The following is a 7,094-nucleotide window of genomic DNA, read 5'->3' on the forward strand; positions in this document are numbered from 1 at the left end:
CAATTTTTCCCCTTTTTTGTGAACAAGTCAAGTCCTTAAAGTGAATTCTGACTTCTGTTAAAATTCAAAGTGCTGATCCATCATGTCCTACAGAACAAGAGGCTCCTCAGTGGAAGAACCCGTCGCATTCTGGGGAATTGTTACCTGAACGTGTGGAGGTGTTATCGGGGAGGACGGAGGAGGACGGCAGCTGCAGGGAAGCAGACGTAATAAGTCCACTTTGGTTTTCCCAGCGGAGCCTGAACTCTGCTGTCAAGCCGCCTGCAGCACTCAGCCGTGAAGCTGCAGAATGAAACCTGGAAAAACCTGCTGCCTCACCTGACAGGTGACGAGAAGAGACTGCTGGTGAGACGAGGACATTTTTCATATCGGGTTTGTCTTTAAATACAGGCTGCTGATTTGCAAAAATAAGTCCCAGTCTGACACCTTTTCCATAAACTCAGTCCAGTGTTTATGATTTCTGCAGCCACCCTGTTCCTTGATGCTCTGTAGGTCTAAATAATGGAATTTTCACTGGATAATATGAATAATGCCAATGGGAATGAATGAATCATTTTGGAATAACTGGAGTGATTTTGGCAACAAGTGCATCTCCAGTGAAAAGCTTTTGCCTCCGATCCATAAGAGTCATTTAATATGAAGTATCTGTGAATTCTGAGTCCCAATCTGAAGCCTTTTCCTGATTATATGCACTTCAAGTACATTAAAGTTCCTAAAATCAATCCAGTGACAGCTAAATATCTCTGCACTGCTTTACAAACTACATTTCAGTACCACTGAAAATGCTCCTTTGCTATTAAACTTACATTCAATCCATAGACTGTTTATAAAAGATGGAAGTTGCCACTGGGATGTTTGTGGTTTAATTTGGCCAGTTTTGTTTTTTGAAACTGGATGAGTTGAGCGTCAATCACAAGGTTGTCTCGTCTTAAAGCCTGTTGTGTTTTATCACCATTCTTTACTAAATGAAGCACCATGCTGTGATGACTGAGGCTTTGAAGCCACGCTTGAACATGTTTACTGAAGTTTTACATCTAGTGAGCTGCTTGGAGACCAGCTAGGCCTCGTGCCACAGCGAAACAAACCTAAATTAGTTCTTTGCAGTGATGCCACACATGAACCAGTCTTGGTTCCACAAAGAGTTTGTATTGGCGCCTCTTTAATGCTCCGCCTGCTGATTGCTGTGTTCAGTGAATCAAAATCCAGGTAAAACACCTGGGATCCATTTATTACCTTATCATTCATCACAAGTAAGCTGTAGCTTGTTCCATACTAAATGACAACATGTACTGACAGAAACAACGACTACTAAAGCATTTTGAGGCCTTAACGGTACAAAAATCTTCCAGGTGGAACATCTGACTGGACAAATTCCTGTTCATTGAACTAAGCACCAACTGACTCCTACAAAGAACAAAAGGTTCTTTAAAGAACTGTTCACAGGTGTCTCAAAGAAACATCAAAATTGGTTCCTTTAGGCACCATAAATTGAACTTTAGCTGAAATAGGTTATTTTTAAAAAAAAGTTTTCCAGATTGTTCTTTGTAGATCCACCTGGTTCTATTTCGATAACGAGTGAAAACAAAAGTCAAACGTAAAAATTTGCAGCGTTTCTTGTTCCCTTCCATATGAACACATTAAATACTGAGTGTTTCTTGTCAGACAGAACATGTTCCAAGATGCCAGCTTGTGATTTAAAGAAGTGATGGATGTTTGTCACTGTTTTCTGATGTTTTATCAACCAATGAAATTTGATAATGAAAGTAATCCTGCTACCTGCCACCAAACTGCAACTACCCATCCTCCAAAGAGACACAAAACACCTACAAAGTGAAGCAAAAAGATGGAACAAATACTGTATTTGATATTTTTTACTACTTTTTGGTGTTTAAAAGAGAAAACAATCACCTTGTAACCAACATAGCTTTAACAGAACAACCAAATTCAATCCAGTTTTACTTTTTTTGCTGTCTTTTAACATCTAAATCACCAAAAATGTAACAAAACAAGACACAAAATCATTAAACAAACAACTTATGACATTTTTCAGAAATATGTTTTCTGTTGTTTTTGAGAGAATATAAACTTCAAAGACATCAAATTCACCAAAAATGTCACCTAAAGTCAAGAACAAACATCTAAGCTGGAGCAAAAAACAGCCACATTGAGGAGACTTTAGTATGAAACTTCAACAAAAGCATCACTGATTACAAGCACAAACACACCAAAGAGACAAAAAATAAACAATAAAGAAGCAAAAAACAACCACAAAGAGATTTAACACAATCACAAAAAGAAGAGCAAAGTGTTTGGAACCGATCATCTGACTTTTTAAAACATATTTTCTGCTATTTTAAAGGGAAATTATCAATGAAACAGGCTGATCTGCAGAATAAAAATGCAAAGAACAATGTGTTAATTGTGCAGATAACTGTGGATCTGACAGCTTCAGTTTGAGCAGGAGGAAGTTTCTGAAGGCTTTTTTCGACAACATGTTTCTAAGGTTTTGCAGCATGTTTCTGCAGCATGTCTCTACAGGAAGCTTCTGAAGCTCTTATCTACAGTGTAGATAAAAGCTTCAGAAGCTTTTATCTACACTGTAGATAAGAGCTTCAGAAACTTCCTGTAGCAACATACTGTAGATTCTACAGTATGTTGCTACAGGAAGGTTTTGCAGAATGTTTCTGCAGTATGTTTCTACAGGAAGTTTCTGAAGGTTTAATCTACAGTATGTCGCTACAGAAAGTTTTGCAGCATCTTTCTACAGGAAGTTTCTGCAGAACTTTACGTGCAGTCTGTCTTCCAGCAGCATCACTAAGTTCCCTATCATCGCTGTCAGCCGGCTGCAGGACGGATGGTTTCTGCCCGGCGACGGCGTCCTCTGCTCTCAGTCTGTAAAATTACACGCATGATAAATTTGGTTCCATTCACGGACACGAGTATCGATCGGCGCCTCATCCGTCACCAATCACGTTACACCCACATATTGACACACGGAGTGTTTTGAAGTGTTCGGCTGAGCTCTATCAATCTGCTGCTGCCTAAATACCTCAGTGTCTGTCAGAGGTCTCAGGTTTGAAACCCTGGAGGAAGGAAAAGCTCTTTAGTTTAGTGTTTTAATCTCTGAAGACAGACTTTATCGTCTTTTTCTCTCTAAATGGGGCCATAATTTACCAAATGAACACAATGATGAAAAACAGATTAGAATAAGATGACGTGAAACCTTCATAGAAAGGACGAATTGAAGAAAATGGCTCATTTACACAATTTAATCACTTCACCTTTGGGTTGAGACATTCTCAGATTCTGCTGTTGTTGATCACAATGTATGATATTATGATAAACACAAAGAAGGACTTTAAAATGCTCACGGTTGTACAGAAGGAGGAAAGAGTTCAATCCTATGGAGACGGCATCATTTCTCTTTAATCAGCTGTAAATGACAATATCATCCACAGTGATCGATACTGTAGAATCCCAACACGTCTCAACCCAAACATCAAGTAATTAAACTGTGTACATGAGCCATGTTCCTCAGTTTATGTTCCCCCCACAGTTTCTATATTCAGACAGTTTCATGTTACAATGATGAAAGTTATCGTGATATAATGTGACATGTTTCATGTCGAACCAGAAAAGTTTTTTTAAAATGATGTTTTGAATCTGTACATCCTAATAATGGGAAGAACATCTTGTTCCAACAAATCTCCAAATGATAATGTGAAATGTTATCACAGTTTGCCTGTTAGCTTAGCAACTAGCCTGACAGTTAGCCTGTTACAGGGAAGTGAGCCTGTTAGCTTCACTCTTAGGCTGGTAGTTTCCCGGACAGTTAGCCTGTAAGACTGCCAGTTAGCCCCACAGTTAGCCTCACAATTAGCTTCACAATTAGACTGTTAGCCTGACATAGTCTGTTAGCCTGACAGTTAGCCTGTAAGATTGCCAATTAGCTCCACAGTTAGCCTGACAGTTAGCCTGAAAGTAAGCTTACCTGATAGTAAACCTAGTTAGGCAGGGGAAGGGAAGATTGTTTTTACAGCAAATTTCATAAACAAGGCAATTAAAAGTGTTTCACATAAAACAAAAATCATCAAGAGAAAGTGTAAAAGAAGCACAAAGTGTTATAAAAAATATATTTCAACACAAATAAAAGAAATAAAGACAAAAAAGGTTTGTGCATGTGCATTATGTACATTAATATTGTTTTTGGAGGTTTGCCGGGTAACTGAGTTTGTACTATGTTGAGTTTCTCAACCTGTTCAGCCCTGAGCTATTTTTCAGGCTTCTACTCGAAAATTACATACCCGTAATAAAAACAGTTTATCTCTGCAACCACAAGGTTTGTTTGAATAATTTTTGTGTCATAATAAAAGGAACACTTGCAAGATTTGTTCAGATGTGTAAATATCAGGATATATGTTCCTGGTTAAGAGTAAATGAAGATGGCACACAGCACAAATGAAAATTTTTTAAGTTTGCCTAAAAAAAGAAAGAAAGAAAAAAAAAAAAACGCACTTTCTGGATCTCTTTGGAATGATCCAGCTGCAGCTCTAAACCTCTCCCAGATCAGAGCACAATATGTGAACATTCTCCCTGCAAAGGATGACTCTGATAAAGTGGAACAGAACAAAATAAAGTTTTTAGTCCAGATAGTTCAGGCAAGGAGACATTTTGGCACACTTGTGACCATCTAAATGTTCTTATGAACTAACTATATATTTCACTTGTATATCACTAATGATGTTCAATACATCCAAATACAGCAGTTTTTAAAAAAAAATTTCAACATTCAACCAACCACTGTCTGTGTTACGTGTCCTGTGCGCAATGCTGATCAGACTGCTGAAGCTCCTGTGGTGACACAAGGCTATATATCCTGTCATGGATTGGTCGATTTCAGTGATTGACACCGCCGTCGAATCACTAGAGCCAATAGAATATAGCGTTAGCCACCAAAATGAGATTGACAGCACTTGTAGCCAATCAGAATCAGTAGAACGCCATCTTGAAGAATAGCCACTTGCTGAGCGAGTGCTCACTCCTTAGCACCCTTCGGCTAACGAGGCCTCCAATAGACGCCCGGAATGGTTTTAGTGTAACACAGGAAGTCGTACTAATTGATTCCGGTGTGGATTTACCGAAAAAATAAACTTTTCATGGCAAAACAGCTAAGGTAAGAGACATTTGACAACTACAGTTTGACGAAGCAGTTTCGGTTTTTGCTGTTCTTTGGGTTATTTGTCGCTGATGCTTTGATTTCAGAGAGACATGTTTGGAATCTGTGGACTATCTGCTTTCGTTTGAGGGGTTGTTTGTGCATTTTGCACAACGTACAGAAGCACTAGAGCCAGAAATGTGGCGAGTGGGTTGACTGGGTGGCGCTATTTCCATATTTGCTAATTCATTTAGTTGGTGTTGGAGTTGTGTTTTGGGGAATGTAAAAATGGCTGATATATGCTTGTAGCCCAGGTTCTGCTGTTTAATTTGATGTGCAGCATTACTTTATTCTTTCATGATGAGTGAATTGTTTCACACTATTTCTTTGTGTGAAGTAAGAGAGTTGGGCTTTGATGGAAAATCACCTGACAGTCAGAATAACTGAGAGAAACTGGACTACTTTGGTAAACCTGTACACACAGTTGTTGTTGTTTTTAATATCTGAAAACAGTCACCAGGTGTTTTTTCCCTCTCTCAGTAAGATTTTATACACATAAATATATTTAAAGTAAAGAGAAAGATTTGAATGGAGCTGCTGTAAATTCTCTTTACAGGACAGTTTGATGGAGTTTGAAGCTAAAACAACACGAGCACTGAGATCCCATTTATGAGCGGCTTTAAGAAGCAGCTCTGACGTCCTGAACAGCAGCAGACAGCTGGAGTCAAATTATTGCTTTTTCAATTACAGACTCGTTCGGCCGTTTTTCATCCAGATAATTAGTCAAATCCGCCGACCGCCAACGATTAAGTAGAAATACTAAAGGCCACCAAGACACGCAATCAATCTATTTTAAGATTGCTCTGCTCTGTTCTTCTGGGTAAATCCTCAGAGTGCTGCCGGACGAGGACTTCTTCCTGGAACGAACACACCGACTTATAATCCTGATGTAAATGAGGTTTATTATTAGACCTGTTTCCATGTTGTAAGTGTTCTTTGGGTTTCTGTCTTGATTTCTGCGCAGGACTCATCTGACACATCCAACAGAGACGCGGTTAGAAAACAGTTTGTCACATTTTTATTGATTTCAGGATTACCAGGGTCACAGAACAACTACAAAGAGACACAATATGACCACAAAGAGACACGAATGGTGGAGATGTTTTCATGTTTCCTCCCTGGAGGCCCGTTGTCGTATAATCTGTCCACGTTCTGTCCTGCTTTCACTGGAAGCTACAAAGATACGAAGCACACAGCTGATATGTGCTTTTTATCTCATCCTGCCTCACTGTTTCAAAGGAACTGTATTCCTAAAACATGCTGACAGGATGTATTTGTGATACAAATCCATTAAATAGAAAGTGAAACTGTTTCCCCTGCAATCTGAACTAAACGTGTTCATAGGTCTAAATGAGCTTTTAAAACTGTTAATTGTGTAACTTGTGCTGCAGTATTTTGTGCGTTTGAGCAGTGATTGGACCTGAAACACAGATTTAACACCAACATGTGACAAACTGAGGAAATACATTGATATTGATGGAACGTTTTCATTAAAACACAAAGTGACAAAACACAAGGAAAAATGAACTACAGAAAGACACGTAGCAACTACAAATGGCCACGAAGAGACACAACACAACCACAGAACACCACAAAGAAACAAAACGACTGCAAAGAAACATAGATGAACCACAAAGAGTTAAAAATGACCACAAAGTGCCGCAACAACACTATACAGTCTGATAAACGGAGGCAAAAAGACACAGTGATCACAAAGACCATAAAGAGACACAAAGTGTTTGCAAATAGACACAAAGGGACTGAAAAGAGACACGGAACAACTACAATAGAAACAAAAATGATTATAAAAGAGCTTTATGTTGTTGTTTGGCGTCTCTTTGTGGTTGTTTCATGTCTCTTTGGTGTTGGTTTGTGTCTC

The sequence above is a fragment of the Stegastes partitus genome, unplaced genomic scaffold, assembly GCF_000690725.1.
Source record: "Stegastes partitus isolate 25-593 unplaced genomic scaffold, Stegastes_partitus-1.0.2 Scaffold861, whole genome shotgun sequence".
Classification (NCBI taxonomy): Eukaryota; Metazoa; Chordata; class Actinopteri; family Pomacentridae; genus Stegastes; species Stegastes partitus.